At 40.5% G+C, this 17,583-nt stretch overlaps 27 non-coding genes across 27 annotated transcripts; 10 read left to right on the forward strand and 17 right to left on the reverse strand.

The window, feature by feature from the left end:
• Positions 1-355: 355 nt before the first annotated feature.
• On the reverse strand, positions 356-427 carry TRNAE-UUC (transfer RNA glutamic acid (anticodon UUC)). The gene has a single exon. It is a non-coding gene; the product is annotated as a tRNA-Glu (tRNA).
• Positions 428-515: 88 nt separating this feature from the next.
• Positions 516-588, forward strand: TRNAM-CAU (transfer RNA methionine (anticodon CAU)). The gene has a single exon. It is a non-coding gene; the product is annotated as a tRNA-Met (tRNA).
• Positions 589-910: 322 nt separating this feature from the next.
• On the reverse strand, positions 911-982 carry TRNAE-CUC (transfer RNA glutamic acid (anticodon CUC)). The gene has a single exon. It is a non-coding gene; the product is annotated as a tRNA-Glu (tRNA).
• Positions 983-2,215: 1,233 nt separating this feature from the next.
• Positions 2,216-2,288, forward strand: TRNAM-CAU (transfer RNA methionine (anticodon CAU)). The gene has a single exon. It is a non-coding gene; the product is annotated as a tRNA-Met (tRNA).
• A 322-nt stretch (positions 2,289-2,610) lies between these two features.
• On the reverse strand, positions 2,611-2,682 carry TRNAE-CUC (transfer RNA glutamic acid (anticodon CUC)). Its single transcript has one exon. It is a non-coding gene; the product is annotated as a tRNA-Glu (tRNA).
• Positions 2,683-3,755: 1,073 nt separating this feature from the next.
• On the reverse strand, positions 3,756-3,827 carry TRNAE-UUC (transfer RNA glutamic acid (anticodon UUC)). The gene has a single exon. It is a non-coding gene; the product is annotated as a tRNA-Glu (tRNA).
• An 88-nt stretch (positions 3,828-3,915) lies between these two features.
• Positions 3,916-3,988, forward strand: TRNAM-CAU (transfer RNA methionine (anticodon CAU)). The gene has a single exon. It is a non-coding gene; the product is annotated as a tRNA-Met (tRNA).
• Positions 3,989-4,310: 322 nt separating this feature from the next.
• Positions 4,311-4,382, reverse strand: TRNAE-CUC (transfer RNA glutamic acid (anticodon CUC)). The gene has a single exon. It is a non-coding gene; the product is annotated as a tRNA-Glu (tRNA).
• A 1,079-nt stretch (positions 4,383-5,461) lies between these two features.
• TRNAE-UUC (transfer RNA glutamic acid (anticodon UUC)) lies at positions 5,462-5,533 on the reverse strand. Its single transcript has one exon. It is a non-coding gene; the product is annotated as a tRNA-Glu (tRNA).
• An 88-nt stretch (positions 5,534-5,621) lies between these two features.
• On the forward strand, positions 5,622-5,694 carry TRNAM-CAU (transfer RNA methionine (anticodon CAU)). Its single transcript has one exon. It is a non-coding gene; the product is annotated as a tRNA-Met (tRNA).
• A 322-nt stretch (positions 5,695-6,016) lies between these two features.
• TRNAE-CUC (transfer RNA glutamic acid (anticodon CUC)) lies at positions 6,017-6,088 on the reverse strand. The gene has a single exon. It is a non-coding gene; the product is annotated as a tRNA-Glu (tRNA).
• Positions 6,089-7,161: 1,073 nt separating this feature from the next.
• Positions 7,162-7,233, reverse strand: TRNAE-UUC (transfer RNA glutamic acid (anticodon UUC)). Its single transcript has one exon. It is a non-coding gene; the product is annotated as a tRNA-Glu (tRNA).
• An 88-nt stretch (positions 7,234-7,321) lies between these two features.
• Positions 7,322-7,394, forward strand: TRNAM-CAU (transfer RNA methionine (anticodon CAU)). Its single transcript has one exon. It is a non-coding gene; the product is annotated as a tRNA-Met (tRNA).
• Positions 7,395-7,716: 322 nt separating this feature from the next.
• On the reverse strand, positions 7,717-7,788 carry TRNAE-CUC (transfer RNA glutamic acid (anticodon CUC)). The gene has a single exon. It is a non-coding gene; the product is annotated as a tRNA-Glu (tRNA).
• Positions 7,789-8,867: 1,079 nt separating this feature from the next.
• Positions 8,868-8,939, reverse strand: TRNAE-UUC (transfer RNA glutamic acid (anticodon UUC)). Its single transcript has one exon. It is a non-coding gene; the product is annotated as a tRNA-Glu (tRNA).
• Positions 8,940-9,027: 88 nt separating this feature from the next.
• Positions 9,028-9,100, forward strand: TRNAM-CAU (transfer RNA methionine (anticodon CAU)). Its single transcript has one exon. It is a non-coding gene; the product is annotated as a tRNA-Met (tRNA).
• Positions 9,101-9,422: 322 nt separating this feature from the next.
• TRNAE-CUC (transfer RNA glutamic acid (anticodon CUC)) lies at positions 9,423-9,494 on the reverse strand. Its single transcript has one exon. It is a non-coding gene; the product is annotated as a tRNA-Glu (tRNA).
• A 1,080-nt stretch (positions 9,495-10,574) lies between these two features.
• Positions 10,575-10,646, reverse strand: TRNAE-UUC (transfer RNA glutamic acid (anticodon UUC)). Its single transcript has one exon. It is a non-coding gene; the product is annotated as a tRNA-Glu (tRNA).
• Positions 10,647-10,734: 88 nt separating this feature from the next.
• On the forward strand, positions 10,735-10,807 carry TRNAM-CAU (transfer RNA methionine (anticodon CAU)). The gene has a single exon. It is a non-coding gene; the product is annotated as a tRNA-Met (tRNA).
• A 322-nt stretch (positions 10,808-11,129) lies between these two features.
• Positions 11,130-11,201, reverse strand: TRNAE-CUC (transfer RNA glutamic acid (anticodon CUC)). The gene has a single exon. It is a non-coding gene; the product is annotated as a tRNA-Glu (tRNA).
• Positions 11,202-12,282: 1,081 nt separating this feature from the next.
• TRNAE-UUC (transfer RNA glutamic acid (anticodon UUC)) lies at positions 12,283-12,354 on the reverse strand. Its single transcript has one exon. It is a non-coding gene; the product is annotated as a tRNA-Glu (tRNA).
• An 88-nt stretch (positions 12,355-12,442) lies between these two features.
• Positions 12,443-12,515, forward strand: TRNAM-CAU (transfer RNA methionine (anticodon CAU)). Its single transcript has one exon. It is a non-coding gene; the product is annotated as a tRNA-Met (tRNA).
• A 322-nt stretch (positions 12,516-12,837) lies between these two features.
• Positions 12,838-12,909, reverse strand: TRNAE-CUC (transfer RNA glutamic acid (anticodon CUC)). Its single transcript has one exon. It is a non-coding gene; the product is annotated as a tRNA-Glu (tRNA).
• A 1,233-nt stretch (positions 12,910-14,142) lies between these two features.
• Positions 14,143-14,215, forward strand: TRNAM-CAU (transfer RNA methionine (anticodon CAU)). The gene has a single exon. It is a non-coding gene; the product is annotated as a tRNA-Met (tRNA).
• Positions 14,216-14,537: 322 nt separating this feature from the next.
• On the reverse strand, positions 14,538-14,609 carry TRNAE-CUC (transfer RNA glutamic acid (anticodon CUC)). Its single transcript has one exon. It is a non-coding gene; the product is annotated as a tRNA-Glu (tRNA).
• A 1,236-nt stretch (positions 14,610-15,845) lies between these two features.
• On the forward strand, positions 15,846-15,918 carry TRNAM-CAU (transfer RNA methionine (anticodon CAU)). The gene has a single exon. It is a non-coding gene; the product is annotated as a tRNA-Met (tRNA).
• Positions 15,919-16,240: 322 nt separating this feature from the next.
• TRNAE-CUC (transfer RNA glutamic acid (anticodon CUC)) lies at positions 16,241-16,312 on the reverse strand. The gene has a single exon. It is a non-coding gene; the product is annotated as a tRNA-Glu (tRNA).
• Positions 16,313-17,583: the final 1,271 nt, after the last annotated feature.

Raw genomic sequence — 17,583 nt, forward strand, 5'->3', positions numbered from 1 at the left:
AGTTTATTCCTCACATGTGGTACTACTCCCTCCTTTTCTCAGGAGACTGTGTTACCAACTCAGAACTTTCCCATTAATTTCTGAAATGTTTCCGATTGGAAATGAAGTAGGAGCCCTAATGACAGACAGAACACATGGATTGTTGGGCCCCTAACACTTTGGAGTAAAAAGGTGTAGTTGAGAATGAGTTAAGCTATGAAACAAAATTAAATCTTGTGCAAAAGGTCAGAATGAATGAAAAATACCCTGGTGTTCAGCATTTTTGACTGCAAAGTGCAAATTCTATCTGAAGTACTTTTATTTGCAAAACACATTTCAGTCTTTGAATGTTGGCAGTAGTACAGAAAAAAGTGAATTCCCATACCGGGAGTCGAACCCGGGCCGCCTGGGTGAAAACCAGGAATCCTAACCGCTAGACCATATGGGAATAGATACCTTCAAGCTCGTTGACAATATGAAAAAAATAAGTTTCGTGCCTTGCACAAGAAGTGTCTGCAGATTAGCTTGTGTGTCTTGCCTCGTTAGCGCAGTAGGTAGCGCGTCAGTCTCATAATCTGAAGGTCGTGAGTTCGATCCTCACACGGGGCAGCATATTCCTCTTTTCTTAAGAGATATTGTCCCCAATTTAGAACTTTCCCTTTCAGTTCTAAAACGATTCTGATAATTAAGGAATTGTGAGCCCAAATGACAGACAGTACAAATGGGTTGTTGAGTCTCTTAACACCTTTGGTGTAAAAAGAGGTAGTTGGGAATGATTTGAGCTATGAAACCAAACTCAGTCTTGCGCCAAAAGTCGCAATGAATGGACAAAAAGCTGGTGCTCAGCATTTTTGACGGTTAAGTCCAAATTGTACCTGAGATACGTTTGACTGAAAATAACGCATCAGTAGTTAGTACAGAAAAGGGTACTTTCCCATACCGGGAGTCGAACCCGGGCCGCCTGGGTGAGAACCAGGAATCCTAACCGCTAGACCATATGGGAAATGATGCATAGCGGTATCAGTGACAATGTAAAAAAAAGAAGTTTACTACTTGACACAAGAAACTTCTGCAGTTCAATTTGCGCAACTTGCCTCGTTAACACAGTAGGAAGCAAATCCGTCTCATAAGCTAAAGGTTGAACTTTTGATGCTCAGAAGAGGCACTGGCCCCTTGTTTTTTCAATCAATTCTGTCTCCATCTTTGCTAGAGAGCCACCGATTTTTCCCATTCAGTACCAAAACATAACCGATTGCAGCAAAGAGGAGAGCTCTAATAACAGACAGGGAAAAAAGGGTTGCTGAGTCCCTTAAAACCTAGGAGTTACAAGTGAGAAATAAGAATGGTTTGAGCGTTGACCTCAAATGGTATGTGGTGCAAATAAATAACCCAAAACTCTGGTGGTTGACATTTTTGCTGCATAGAGCAGTTCCAACCTAAACTGATTCCATCTACAAGGTTTGTGGCAGTTTTTGAATGTGCGTACATATGCCAAAGGAGGTCACTCCCATAGCAGGAATTGAACCAGTCAACCAGCGATGCTAGGTCCTTTTCCGCATGGGGCAAGCTTTACACTAACCAACAAGACAGGTTTAAAAAAAAAAAAAAAAAAAAAAAAAAGAAGTTTTTTGCTTTGATTAAATCAATTTTACATTACTAAAGCTAAAACTTTCCACATGAACACCATAATTAGCATATCAGTTGGCAATCTGAAGAATATGAGTTTATTCCTCACATGTGGTACTACTCCCTCCTTTTCTCAGGAGACTGTGTTACCAACTCAGAACTTTCCCATTAATTTCTGAAATGTTTCCGATTGGAAATGAAGTAGGAGCCCTAATGACAGACAGAACACATGGATTGTTGGGCCCCTAACACTTTGGAGTAAAAAGGTGTAGTTGAGAATGAGTTAAGCTATGAAACAAAATTAAATCTTGTGCAAAAGGTCAGAATGAATGAAAAATACCCTGGTGTTCAGCATTTTTGACTGCAAAGTGCAAATTCTATCTGAAGTACTTTTATTTGCAAAACACATTTCAGTCTTTGAATGTTGGCAGTAGTACAGAAAAAAGTGAATTCCCATACCGGGAGTCGAACCCGGGCCGTCTGGGTGAAAACCAGGAATCCTAACCGCTAGACCATATGGGAATAGATACCTTCAAGCTCGTTGACAATATGAAAAAAATAAGTTTCGTGCCTTGCACAAGAAGTGTCTGCAGATTAGCTTGTGTGTCTTGCCTCGTTAGCGCAGTAGGTAGCGCGTCAGTCTCATAATCTGAAGGTCGTGAGTTCGATCCTCACACGGGGCAGCATATTCCTCTTTTCTTAAGAGATATTGTCCCCAATTTAGAACTTTCCCTTTCAGTTCTAAAACGATTCTGATAATTAAGGAATTGTGAGCCCAAATGACAGACAGTACAAATGGGTTGTTGAGTCTCTTAACACCTTTGGTGTAAAAAGAGGTAGTTGGGAATGATTTGAGCTATGAAACCAAACTCAGTCTTGCGCCAAAAGTCGCAATGAATGGACAAAAAGCTGGTGCTCAGCATTTTTGACGGTTAAGTCCAAATTGTACCTGAGATACGTTTGACTGAAAATAACGCATCAGTAGTTAGTACAGAAAAGGGTACTTTCCCATACCGGGAGTCGAACCCGGGCCGCCTGGGTGAGAACCAGGAATCCTAACCGCTAGACCATATGGGAAATGATGCATAGCGGTATCAGTGACAATGTAAAAAAAAGAAGTTTACTACTTGACACAAGAAACTTCTGCAGTTCAATTTGCGCAACTTGCCTCGTTAACACAGTAGGAAGCAAATCCGTCTCATAAGCTAAAGGTTGAACTTTTGATGCTCAGAAGAGGCACTGGCCCCTTGTTTTTTCAATCAATTCTGTCTCCATCTTTGCTAGAGAGCCACCGATTTTTCCCATTCAGTACCAAAACATAACCGATTGCAGCAAAGAGGAGAGCTCTAATAACAGACAGGGAAAAAAGGGTTGCTGAGTCCCTTAAAACCTAGGAGTTACAAGTGAGAAATAAGAATGGTTTGAGCGTTGACCTCAAATGGTATGTGGTGCAAATAAATAACCCAAAACTCTGGTGGTTGACATTTTTGCTGCATAGAGCAGTTCCAACCTAAACTGATTCCATCTACAAGGTTTGTGGCAGTTTTTGAATGTGCGTACATATGCCAAAGGAGGTCACTCCCATAGCAGGAATTGAACCAGTCAACCAGCGATGCTAGGTCCTTTTCCGCATGGGGCAAGCTTTACACTAACCAACAAGACAGGTTTAAAAAAAAAAAAAAAAAAAAAAAAAAGAAGTTTTTTGCTTTGATTAAATCAATTTTACATTACTAAAGCTAAAACTTTCCACATGAACACCATAATTAGCATATCAGTTGGCAATCTGAAGAATATGAGTTTATTCCTCACATGTGGTACTACTCCCTCCTTTTCTCAGGAGACTGTGTTACCAACTCAGAACTTTCCCATTAATTTCTGAAATGTTTCCGATTGGAAATGAAGTAGGAGCCCTAATGACAGACAGAACACATGGATTGTTGGGCCCCTAACACTTTGGAGTAAAAAGGTGTAGTTGAGAATGAGTTAAGCTATGAAACAAAATTAAATCTTGTGCAAAAGGTCAGAATGAATGAAAAATACCCTGGTGTTCAGCATTTTTGACTGCAAAGTGCAAATTCTATCTGAAGTACTTTTATTTGCAAAACACATTTCAGTCTTTGAATGTTGGCAGTAGTACAGAAAAAAGTGAATTCCCATACCGGGAGTCGAACCCGGGCCGCCTGGGTGAAAACCAGGAATCCTAACCGCTAGACCATATGGGAATAGATACCTTCAAGCTCGTTGACAATATGAAAAAAATAAGTTTTGTGCCTTGCACAAGAAGTGTCTGCAGATTAGCTTGTGTGTCTTGCCTCGTTAGCGCAGTAGGTAGCGCGTCAGTCTCATAATCTGAAGGTCGTGAGTTCGATCCTCACACGGGGCAGCATATTCCTCTTTTCTTAAGAGATATTGTCCCCAATTTAGAACTTTCCCTTTCAGTTCTAAAACGATTCTGATAATTAAGGAATTGTGAGCCCAAATGACAGACAGTACAAATGGGTTGTTGAGTCTCTTAACACCTTTGGTGTAAAAAGAGGTAGTTGGGAATGATTTGAGCTATGAAACCAAACTCAGTCTTGCGCCAAAAGTCGCAATGAATGGACAAAAAGCTGGTGCTCAGCATTTTTGACGGTTAAGTCCAAATTGTACCTGAGATACGTTTGACTGAAAATAACGCATCAGTAGTTAGTACAGAAAAGGGTACTTTCCCATACCGGGAGTCGAACCCGGGCCGCCTGGGTGAGAACCAGGAATCCTAACCGCTAGACCATATGGGAAATGATGCATAGCGGTATCAGTGACAATGTAAAAAAAAGAAGTTTACTACTTGACACAAGAAACTTCTGCAGTTCAATTTGCGCAACTTGCCTCCTTAACACAGTAGGAAGCAAATCCGTCTCATAAGCTAAAGGTTGAACTTTTGATGCTCAGAAGAGGCACTGGCCCCTTGTTTTTTCAATCAATTCTGTCTCCATCTTTTCTAGAGAGCCACCGATTTTTCCCATTCAGTACCAAAACATAACCGATTGCAGCAAAGAGGAGAGCTCTAATAACAGACAGGGAAAAAAGGGTTGCTGAGTCCCTTAAAACCTAGGAGTTACAAGTGAGAAATAAGAATGGTTTGAGCGTTGACCTCAAATGGTATGTGGTGCAAATAAATAACCCAAAACTCTGGTGGTTGACATTTTTGCTGCATAGAGCAGTTCCAACCTAAACTGATTCCATCTACAAGGTTTGTGGCAGTTTTTGAATGTGCGTACATATGCCAAAGGAGGTCACTCCCATAGCAGGAATTGAACCAGTCAACCAGCGATGCTAGGTCCTTTTCCGCATGGGGCAAGCTTTACACTAACCAACAAGACAGGTTTAAAAAAAAAAAAAAAAAAAAAAAAAAAAAAAAGAAGTTTTTTGCTTTGATTAAATCAATTTTACATTACTAAAGCTAAAACTTTCCACATGAACACCATAATTAGCATATCAGTTGGCAATCTGAAGAATATGAGTTTATTCCTCACATGTGGTACTACTCCCTCCTTTTCTCAGGAGACTGTGTTACCAACTCAGAACTTTCCCATTAATTTCTGAAATGTTTCCGATTGGAAATGAAGTAGGAGCCCTAATGACAGACAGAACACATGGATTGTTGGGCCCCTAACACTTTGGAGTAAAAAGGTGTAGTTGAGAATGAGTTAAGCTATGAAACAAAATTAAATCTTGTGCAAAAGGTCAGAATGAATGAAAAATACCCTGGTGTTCAGCATTTTTGACTGCAAAGTGCAAATTCTATCTGAAGTACTTTTATTTGCAAAACACATTTCAGTCTTTGAATGTTGGCAGTAGTACAGAAAAAAGTGAATTCCCATACCGGGAGTCGAACCCGGGCCGCCTGGGTGAAAACCAGGAATCCTAACCGCTAGACCATATGGGAATAGATACCTTCAAGCTCGTTGACAATATGAAAAAAATAAGTTTCGTGCCTTGCACAAGAAGTGTCTGCAGATTAGCTTGTGTGTCTTGCCTCGTTAGCGCAGTAGGTAGCGCGTCAGTCTCATAATCTGAAGGTCGTGAGTTCGATCCTCACACGGGGCAGCATATTCCTCTTTTCTTAAGAGATATTGTCCCCAATTTAGAACTTTCCCTTTCAGTTCTAAAACGATTCTGATAATTAAGGAATTGTGAGCCCAAATGACAGACAGTACAAATGGGTTGTTGAGTCTCTTAACACCTTTGGTGTAAAAAGAGGTAGTTGGGAATGATTTGAGCTATGAAACCAAACTCAGTCTTGCGCCAAAAGTCGCAATGAATGGACAAAAAGCTGGTGCTCAGCATTTTTGACGGTTAAGTCCAAATTGTACCTGAGATACGTTTGACTGAAAATAACGCATCAGTAGTTAGTACAGAAAAGGGTACTTTCCCATACCGGGAGTCGAACCCGGGCCGCCTGGGTGAGAACCAGGAATCCTAACCGCTAGACCATATGGGAAATGATGCATAGCGGTATCAGTGACAATGTAAAAAAAAGAAGTTTACTACTTGACACAAGAAACTTCTGCAGTTCAATTTGCGCAACTTGCCTCCTTAACACAGTAGGAAGCAAATCCGTCTCATAAGCTAAAGGTTGAACTTTTGATGCTCAGAAGAGGCACTGGCCCCTTGTTTTTTCAATCAATTCTGTCTCCATCTTTGCTAGAGAGCCACCGATTTTTCCCATTCAGTACCAAAACATAACCGATTGCAGCAAAGAGGAGAGCTCTAATAACAGACAGGGAAAAAAGGGTTGCTGAGTCCCTTAAAACCTAGGAGTTACAAGTGAGAAATAAGAATGGTTTGAGCGTTGACCTCAAATGGTATGTGGTGCAAATAAATAACCCAAAACTCTGGTGGTTGACATTTTTGCTGCATAGAGCAGTTCCAACCTAAACTGATTCCATCTACAAGGTTTGTGGCAGTTTTTGAATGTGCGTACATATGCCAAAGGAGGTCACTCCCATAGCAGGAATTGAACCAGTCAACCAGCGATGCTAGGTCCTTTTCCGCATGGGGCAAGCTTTACACTAACCAACAAGACAGGTTTAAAAAAAAAAAAAAAAAAAAAAAAAAGAAGTTTTTTGCTTTGATTAAATCAATTTTACATTACTAAAGCTAAAACTTTCCACATGAACACCATAATTAGCATATCAGTTGGCAATCTGAAGAATATGAGTTTATTCCTCACATGTGGTACTACTCCCTCCTTTTCTCAGGAGACTGTGTTACCAACTCAGAACTTTCCCATTAATTTCTGAAATGTTTCCGATTGGAAATGAAGTAGGAGCCCTAATGACAGACAGAACACATGGATTGTTGGGCCCCTAACACTTTGGAGTAAAAAGGTGTAGTTGAGAATGAGTTAAGCTATGAAACAAAATTAAATCTTGTGCAAAAGGTCAGAATGAATGAAAAATACCCTGGTGTTCAGCATTTTTGACTGCAAAGTGCAAATTCTATCTGAAGTACTTTTATTTGCAAAACACATTTCAGTCTTTGAATGTTGGCAGTAGTACAGAAAAAAGTGAATTCCCATACCGGGAGTCGAACCCGGGCCGCCTGGGTGAAAACCAGGAATCCTAACCGCTAGACCATATGGGAATAGATACCTTCAAGCTCGTTGACAATATGAAAAAAATAAGTTTTGTGCCTTGCACAAGAAGTGTCTGCAGATTAGCTTGTGTGTCTTGCCTCGTTAGCGCAGTAGGTAGCGCGTCAGTCTCATAATCTGAAGGTCGTGAGTTCGATCCTCACACGGGGCAGCATATTCCTCTTTTCTTAAGAGATATTGTCCCCAATTTAGAACTTTCCCTTTCAGTTCTAAAACGATTCTGATAATTAAGGAATTGTGAGCCCAAATGACAGACAGTACAAATGGGTTGTTGAGTCTCTTAACACCTTTGGTGTAAAAAGAGGTAGTTGGGAATGATTTGAGCTATGAAACCAAACTCAGTCTTGCGCCAAAAGTCGCAATGAATGGACAAAAAGCTGGTGCTCAGCATTTTTGACGGTTAAGTCCAAATTGTACCTGAGATACGTTTGACTGAAAATAACGCATCAGTAGTTAGTACAGAAAAGGGTACTTTCCCATACCGGGAGTCGAACCCGGGCCGCCTGGGTGAGAACCAGGAATCCTAACCGCTAGACCATATGGGAAATGATGCATAGCGGTATCAGTGACAATGTAAAAAAAAGAAGTTTACTACTTGACACAAGAAACTTCTGCAGTTCAATTTGCGCAACTTGCCTCCTTAACACAGTAGGAAGCAAATCCGTCTCATAAGCTAAAGGTTGAACTTTTGATGCTCAGAAGAGGCACTGGCCCCTTGTTTTTTCAATCAATTCTGTCTCCATCTTTTCTAGAGAGCCACCGATTTTTCCCATTCAGTACCAAAACATAACCGATTGCAGCAAAGAGGAGAGCTCTAATAACAGACAGGGAAAAAAGGGTTGCTGAGTCCCTTAAAACCTAGGAGTTACAAGTGAGAAATAAGAATGGTTTGAGCGTTGACCTCAAATGGTATGTGGTGCAAATAAATAACCCAAAACTCTGGTGGTTGACATTTTTGCTGCATAGAGCAGTTCCAACCTAAACTGATTCCATCTACAAGGTTTGTGGCAGTTTTTGAATGTGCGTACATATGCCAAAGGAGGTCACTCCCATAGCAGGAATTGAACCAGTCAACCAGCGATGCTAGGTCCTTTTCCGCATGGGGCAAGCTTTACACTAACCAACAAGACAGGTTTAAAAAAAAAAAAAAAAAAAAAAAAAAAAAAAAGAAGTTTTTTGCTTTGATTAAATCAATTTTACATTACTAAAGCTAAAACTTTCCACATGAACACCATAATTAGCATATCAGTTGGCAATCTGAAGAATATGAGTTTATTCCTCACATGTGGTACTACTCCCTCCTTTTCTCAGGAGACTGTGTTACCAACTCAGAACTTTCCCATTAATTTCTGAAATGTTTCCGATTGGAAATGAAGTAGGAGCCCTAATGACAGACAGAACACATGGATTGTTGGGCCCCTAACACTTTGGAGTAAAAAGGTGTAGTTGAGAATGAGTTAAGCTATGAAACAAAATTAAATCTTGTGCAAAAGGTCAGAATGAATGAAAAATACCCTGGTGTTCAGCATTTTTGACTGCAAAGTGCAAATTCTATCTGAAGTACTTTTATTTGCAAAACACATTTCAGTCTTTGAATGTTGGCAGTAGTACAGAAAAAAGTGAATTCCCATACCGGGAGTCGAACCCGGGCCGCCTGGGTGAAAACCAGGAATCCTAACCGCTAGACCATATGGGAATAGATACCTTCAAGCTCGTTGACAATATGAAAAAAATAAGTTTCGTGCCTTGCACAAGAAGTGTCTGCAGATTAGCTTGTGTGTCTTGCCTCGTTAGCGCAGTAGGTAGCGCGTCAGTCTCATAATCTGAAGGTCGTGAGTTCGATCCTCACACGGGGCAGCATATTCCTCTTTTCTTAAGAGATATTGTCCCCAATTTAGAACTTTCCCTTTCAGTTCTAAAACGATTCTGATAATTAAGGAATTGTGAGCCCAAATGACAGACAGTACAAATGGGTTGTTGAGTCTCTTAACACCTTTGGTGTAAAAAGAGGTAGTTGGGAATGATTTGAGCTATGAAACCAAACTCAGTCTTGCGCCAAAAGTCGCAATGAATGGACAAAAAGCTGGTGCTCAGCATTTTTGACGGTTAAGTCCAAATTGTACCTGAGATACGTTTGACTGAAAATAACGCATCAGTAGTTAGTACAGAAAAGGGTACTTTCCCATACCGGGAGTCGAACCCGGGCCGCCTGGGTGAGAACCAGGAATCCTAACCGCTAGACCATATGGGAAATGATGCATAGCGGTATCAGTGACAATGTAAAAAAAAGAAGTTTACTACTTGACACAAGAAACTTCTGCAGTTCAATTTGCGCAACTTGCCTCCTTAACACAGTAGGAAGCAAATCCGTCTCATAAGCTAAAGGTTGAACTTTTGATGCTCAGAAGAGGCACTGGCCCCTTGTTTTTTCAATCAATTCTGTCTCCATCTTTGCTAGAGAGCCACCGATTTTTCCCATTCAGTACCAAAACATAACCGATTGCAGCAAAGAGGAGAGCTCTAATAACAGACAGGGAAAAAAGGGTTGCTGAGTCCCTTAAAACCTAGGAGTTACAAGTGAGAAATAAGAATGGTTTGAGCGTTGACCTCAAATGGTATGTGGTGCAAATAAATAACCCAAAACTCTGGTGGTTGACATTTTTGCTGCATAGAGCAGTTCCAACCTAAACTGATTCCATCTACAAGGTTTGTGGCAGTTTTTGAATGTGCGTACATATGCCAAAGGAGGTCACTCCCATAGCAGGAATTGAACCAGTCAACCAGCGATGCTAGGTCCTTTTCCGCATGGGGCAAGCTTTACACTAACCAACAAGACAGGTTTAAAAAAAAAAAAAAAAAAAAAAAAAAAAAAAAAGAAGTTTTTTGCTTTGATTAAATCAATTTTACATTACTAAAGCTAAAACTTTCCACATGAACACCATAATTAGCATATCAGTTGGCAATCTGAAGAATATGAGTTTATTCCTCACATGTGGTACTACTCCCTCCTTTTCTCAGGAGACTGTGTTACCAACTCAGAACTTTCCCATTAATTTCTGAAATGTTTCCGATTGGAAATGAAGTAGGAGCCCTAATGACAGACAGAACACATGGATTGTTGGGCCCCTAACACTTTGGAGTAAAAAGGTGTAGTTGAGAATGAGTTAAGCTATGAAACAAAATTAAATCTTGTGCAAAAGGTCAGAATGAATGAAAAATACCCTGGTGTTCAGCATTTTTGACTGCAAAGTGCAAATTCTATCTGAAGTACTTTTATTTGCAAAACACATTTCAGTCTTTGAATGTTGGCAGTAGTACAGAAAAAAGTGAATTCCCATACCGGGAGTCGAACCCGGGCCGCCTGGGTGAAAACCAGGAATCCTAACCGCTAGACCATATGGGAATAGATACCTTCAAGCTCGTTGACAATATGAAAAAAATAAGTTTCGTGCCTTGCACAAGAAGTGTCTGCAGATTAGCTTGTGTGTCTTGCCTCGTTAGCGCAGTAGGTAGCGCGTCAGTCTCATAATCTGAAGGTCGTGAGTTCGATCCTCACACGGGGCAGCATATTCCTCTTTTCTTAAGAGATATTGTCCCCAATTTAGAACTTTCCCTTTCAGTTCTAAAACGATTCTGATAATTAAGGAATTGTGAGCCCAAATGACAGACAGTACAAATGGGTTGTTGAGTCTCTTAACACCTTTGGTGTAAAAAGAGGTAGTTGGGAATGATTTGAGCTATGAAACCAAACTCAGTCTTGCGCCAAAAGTCGCAATGAATGGACAAAAAGCTGGTGCTCAGCATTTTTGACGGTTAAGTCCAAATTGTACCTGAGATACGTTTGACTGAAAATAACGCATCAGTAGTTAGTACAGAAAAGGGTACTTTCCCATACCGGGAGTCGAACCCGGGCCGCCTGGGTGAGAACCAGGAATCCTAACCGCTAGACCATATGGGAAATGATGCATAGCGGTATCAGTGACAATGTAAAAAAAAGAAGTTTACTACTTGACACAAGAAACTTCTGCAGTTCAATTTGCGCAACTTGCCTCGTTAACACAGTAGGAAGCAAATCCGTCTCATAAGCTAAAGGTTGAACTTTTGATGCTCAGAAGAGGCACTGGCCCCTTGTTTTTTCAATCAATTCTGTCTCCATCTTTGCTAGAGAGCCACCGATTTTTCCCATTCAGTACCAAAACATAACCGATTGCAGCAAAGAGGAGAGCTCTAATAACAGACAGGGAAAAAAGGGTTGCTGAGTCCCTTAAAACCTAGGAGTTACAAGTGAGAAATAAGAATGGTTTGAGCGTTGACCTCAAATGGTATGTGGTGCAAATAAATAACCCAAAACTCTGGTGGTTGACATTTTTGCTGCATAGAGCAGTTCCAACCTAAACTGATTCCATCTACAAGGTTTGTGGCAGTTTTTGAATGTGCGTACATATGCCAAAGGAGGTCACTCCCATAGCAGGAATTGAACCAGTCAACCAGCGATGCTAGGTCCTTTTCCGCATGGGGCAAGCTTTACACTAACCAACAAGACAGGTTTAAAAAAAAAAAAAAAAAAAAAAAAAAAAAAAAAAGAAGTTTTTTGCTTTGATTAAATCAATTTTACATTACTAAAGCTAAAACTTTCCACATGAACACCATAATTAGCATATCAGTTGGCAATCTGAAGAATATGAGTTTATTCCTCACATGTGGTACTACTCCCTCCTTTTCTCAGGAGACTGTGTTACCAACTCAGAACTTTCCCATTAATTTCTGAAATGTTTCCGATTGGAAATGAAGTAGGAGCCCTAATGACAGACAGAACACATGGATTGTTGGGCCCCTAACACTTTGGAGTAAAAAGGTGTAGTTGAGAATGAGTTAAGCTATGAAACAAAATTAAATCTTGTGCAAAAGGTCAGAATGAATGAAAAATACCCTGGTGTTCAGCATTTTTGACTGCAAAGTGCAAATTCTATCTGAAGTACTTTTATTTGCAAAACACATTTCAGTCTTTGAATGTTGGCAGTAGTACAGAAAAAAGTGAATTCCCATACCGGGAGTCGAACCCGGGCCGCCTGGGTGAAAACCAGGAATCCTAACCGCTAGACCATATGGGAATAGATACCTTCAAGCTCGTTGACAATATGAAAAAAATAAGTTTCGTGCCTTGCACAAGAAGTGTCTGCAGATTAGCTTGTGTGTCTTGCCTCGTTAGCGCAGTAGGTAGCGCGTCAGTCTCATAATCTGAAGGTCGTGAGTTCGATCCTCACACGGGGCAGCATATTCCTCTTTTCTTAAGAGATATTGTCCCCAATTTAGAACTTTCCCTTTCAGTTCTAAAACGATTCTGATAATTAAGGAATTGTGAGCCCAAATGACAGACAGTACAAATGGGTTGTTGAGTCTCTTAACACCTTTGGTGTAAAAAGAGGTAGTTGGGAATGATTTGAGCTATGAAACCAAACTCAGTCTTGCGCCAAAAGTCGCAATGAATGGACAAAAAGCTGGTGCTCAGCATTTTTGACGGTTAAGTCCAAATTGTACCTGAGATACGTTTGACTGAAAATAACGCATCAGTAGTTAGTACAGAAAAGGGTACTTTCCCATACCGGGAGTCGAACCCGGGCCGCCTGGGTGAGAACCAGGAATCCTAACCGCTAGACCATATGGGAAATGATGCATAGCGGTATCAGTGACAATGTAAAAAAAAGAAGTTTACTACTTGACACAAGAAACTTCTGCAGTTCAATTTGCGCAACTTGCCTCGTTAACACAGTAGGAAGCAAATCCGTCTCATAAGCTAAAGGTTGAACTTTTGATGCTCAGAAGAGGCACTGGCCCCTTGTTTTTTCAATCAATTCTGTCTCCATCTTTGCTAGAGAGCCACCGATTTTTCCCATTCAGTACCAAAACATAACCGATTGCAGCAAAGAGGAGAGCTCTAATAACAGACAGGGAAAAAAGGGTTGCTGAGTCCCTTAAAACCTAGGAGTTACAAGTGAGAAATAAGAATGGTTTGAGCGTTGACCTCAAATGGTATGTGGTGCAAATAAATAACCCAAAACTCTGGTGGTTGACATTTTTGCTGCATAGAGCAGTTCCAACCTAAACTGATTCCATCTACAAGGTTTGTGGCAGTTTTTGAATGTGCGTACATATGCCAAAGGAGGTCACTCCCATAGCAGGAATTGAACCAGTCAACCAGCGATGCTAGGTCCTTTTCCGCATGGGGCAAGCTTTACACTAACCAACAAGACAGGTTTAAAAAAAAAAAAAAAAAAAAAAAAAAGAAGTTTTTTGCTTTGATTAAATCAATTTTACATTACTAAAGCTAAAACTTTCCACATGAACACCATAATTAGCATATCAGTTGGCAATCTGAAGAATATGAGTTTATTCCTCACATGTGGTACTACTCCCTCCTTTTCTCAGGAGACTGTGTTACCAACTCAGAACTTTCCCATTAATTTCTGAAATGTTTCCGATTGGAAATGAAGTAGGAGCCCTAATGACAGACAGAACACATGGATTGTTGGGCCCCTAACACTTTGGAGTAAAAAGGTGTAGTTGAGAATGAGTTAAGCTATGAAACAAAATTAAATCTTGTGCAAAAGGTCAGAATGAATGAAAAATACCCTGGTGTTCAGCATTTTTGACTGCAAAGTGCAAATTCTATCTGAAGTACTTTTATTTGCAAAACACATTTCAGTCTTTGAATGTTGGCAGTAGTACAGAAAAAAGTGAATTCCCATACCGGGAGTCGAACCCGGGCCGCCTGGGTGAAAACCAGGAATCCTAACCGCTAGACCATATGGGAATAGATACCTTCAAGCTCGTTGACAATATGAAAAAAATAAGTTTTGTGCCTTGCACAAGAAGTGTCTGCAGATTAGCTTGTGTGTCTTGCCTCGTTAGCGCAGTAGGTAGCGCGTCAGTCTCATAATCTGAAGGTCGTGAGTTCGATCCTCACACGGGGCAGCATATTCCTCTTTTCTTAAGAGATATTGTCCCCAATTTAGAACTTTCCCTTTCAGTTCTAAAACGATTCTGATAATTAAGGAATTGTGAGCCCAAATGACAGACAGTACAAATGGGTTGTTGAGTCTCTTAACACCTTTGGTGTAAAAAGAGGTAGTTGGGAATGATTTGAGCTATGAAACCAAACTCAGTCTTGCGCCAAAAGTCGCAATGAATGGACAAAAAGCTGGTGCTCAGCATTTTTGACGGTTAAGTCCAAATTGTACCTGAGATACGTTTGACTGAAAATAACGCATCAGTAGTTAGTACAGAAAAGGGTACTTTCCCATACCGGGAGTCGAACCCGGGCCGCCTGGGTGAGAACCAGGAATCCTAACCGCTAGACCATATGGGAAATGATGCATAGCGGTATCAGTGACAATGTAAAAAAAAGAAGTTTACTACTTGACACAAGAAACTTCTGCAGTTCAATTTGCGCAACTTGCCTCCTTAACACAGTAGGAAGCAAATCCGTCTCATAAGCTAAAGGTTGAACTTTTGATGCTCAGAAGAGGCACTGGCCCCTTGTTTTTTCAATCAATTCTGTCTCCATCTTTGCTAGAGAGCCACCGATTTTTCCCATTCAGTACCAAAACATAACCGATTGCAGCAAAGAGGAGAGCTCTAATAACAGACAGGGAAAAAAGGGTTGCTGAGTCCCTTAAAACCTAGGAGTTACAAGTGAGAAATAAGAATGGTTTGAGCGTTGACCTCAAATGGTATGTGGTGCAAATAAATAACCCAAAACTCTGGTGGTTGACATTTTTGCTGCATAGAGCAGTTCCAACCTAAACTGATTCCATCTACAAGGTTTGTGGCAGTTTTTGAATGTGCGTACATATGCCAAAGGAGGTCACTCCCATAGCAGGAATTGAACCAGTCAACCAGCGATGCTAGGTCCTTTTCCGCATGGGGCAAGCTTTACACTAACCAACAAGACAGGTTTAAAAAAAAAAAAAAAAAAAAAAAAAAAAAGAAGTTTTTTGCTTTGATTAAATCAATTTTACATTACTAAAGCTAAAACTTTCCACATGAACACCATAATTAGCATATCAGTTGGCAATCTGAAGAATATGAGTTTATTCCTCACATGTGGTACTACTCCCTCCTTTTCTCAGGAGACTGTGTTACCAACTCAGAACTTTCCCATTAATTTCTGAAATGTTTCCGATTGGAAATGAAGTAGGAGCCCTAATGACAGACAGAACACATGGATTGTTGGGCCCCTAACACTTTGGAGTAAAAAGGTGTAGTTGAGAATGAGTTAAGCTATGAAACAAAATTAAATCTTGTGCAAAAGGTCAGAATGAATGAAAAATACCCTGGTGTTCAGCATTTTTGACTGCAAAGTGCAAATTCTATCTGAAGTACTTTTATTTGCAAAACACATTTCAGTCTTTGAATGTTGGCAGTAGTACAGAAAAAAGTGAATTCCCATACCGGGAGTCGAACCCGGGCCGCCTGGGTGAAAACCAGGAATCCTAACCGCTAGACCATATGGGAATAGATACCTTCAAGCTCGTTGACAATATGAAAAAAATAAGTTTCGTGCCTTGCACAAGAAGTGTCTGCAGATTAGCTTGTGTGTCTTGCCTCGTTAGCGCAGTAGGTAGCGCGTCAGTCTCATAATCTGAAGGTCGTGAGTTCGATCCTCACACGGGGCAGCATATTCCTCTTTTCTTAAGAGATATTGTCCCCAATTTAGAACTTTCCCTTTCAGTTCTAAAACGATTCTGATAATTAAGGAATTGTGAGCCCAAATGACAGACAGTACAAATGGGTTGTTGAGTCTCTTAACACCTTTGGTGTAAAAAGAGGTAGTTGGGAATGATTTGAGCTATGAAACCAAACTCAGTCTTGCGCCAAAAGTCGCAATGAATGGACAAAAAGCTGGTGCTCAGCATTTTTGACGGTTAAGTCCAAATTGTACCTGAGATACGTTTGACTGAAAATAACGCATCAGTAGTTAGTACAGAAAAGGGTACTTTCCCATACCGGGAGTCGAACCCGGGCCGCCTGGGTGAGAACCAGGAATCCTAACCGCTAGACCATATGGGAAATGATGCATAGCGGTATCAGTGACAATGTAAAAAAAAGAAGTTTACTACTTGACACAAGAAACTTCTGCAGTTCAATTTGCGCAACTTGCCTCGTTAACACAGTAGGAAGCAAATCCGTCTCATAAGCTAAAGGTTGAACTTTTGATGCTCAGAAGAGGCACTGGCCCCTTGTTTTTTCAATCAATTCTGTCTCCATCTTTGCTAGAGAGCCACCGATTTTTCCCATTCAGTACCAAAACATAACCGATTGCAGCAAAGAGGAGAGCTCTAATAACAGACAGGGAAAAAAGGGTTGCTGAGTCCCTTAAAACCTAGGAGTTACAAGTGAGAAATAAGAATGGTTTGAGCGTTGACCTCAAATGGTATGTGGTGCAAATAAATAACCCAAAACTCTGGTGGTTGACATTTTTGCTGCATAGAGCAGTTCCAACCTAAACTGATTCCATCTACAAGGTTTGTGGCAGTTTTTGAATGTGCGTACATATGCCAAAGGAGGTCACTCCCATAGCAGGAATTGAACCAGTCAACCAGCGATGCTAGGTCCTTTTCCGCATGGGGCAAGCTTTACACTAACCAACAAGACAGGTTTAAAAAAAAAAAAAAAAAAAAAAAAAAGAAGTTTTTTGCTTTGATTAAATCAATTTTACATTACTAAAGCTAAAACTTTCCACATGAACACCATAATTAGCATATCAGTTGGCAATCTGAAGAATATGAGTTTATTCCTCACATGTGGTACTACTCCCTCCTTTTCTCAGGAGACTGTGTTACCAACTCAGAACTTTCCCATTAATTTCTGAAATGTTTCCGATTGGAAATGAAGTAGGAGCCCTAATGACAGACAGAACACATGGATTGTTGGGCCCCTAACACTTTGGAGTAAAAAGGTGTAGTTGAGAATGAGTTAAGCTATGAAACAAAATTAAATCTTGTGCAAAAGGTCAGAATGAATGAAAAATACCCTGGTGTTCAGCATTTTTGACTGCAAAGTGCAAATTCTATCTGAAGTACTTTTATTTGCAAAACACATTTCAGTCTTTGAATGTTGGCAGTAGTACAGAAAAAAGTGAATTCCCATACCGGGAGTCGAACCCGGGCCGCCTGGGTGAAAACCAGGAATCCTAACCGCTAGACCATATGGGAATAGATACCTTCAAGCTCGTTGACAATATGAAAAAAATAAGTTTTGTGCCTTGCACAAGAAGTGTCTGCAGATTAGCTTGTGTGTCTTGCCTCGTTAGCGCAGTAGGTAGCGCGTCAGTCTCATAA

Source organism: Ranitomeya imitator, unplaced genomic scaffold, assembly GCF_032444005.1.
Source record: "Ranitomeya imitator isolate aRanImi1 unplaced genomic scaffold, aRanImi1.pri SCAFFOLD_951, whole genome shotgun sequence".
Taxonomy (NCBI): domain Eukaryota; kingdom Metazoa; phylum Chordata; class Amphibia; order Anura; family Dendrobatidae; genus Ranitomeya; species Ranitomeya imitator.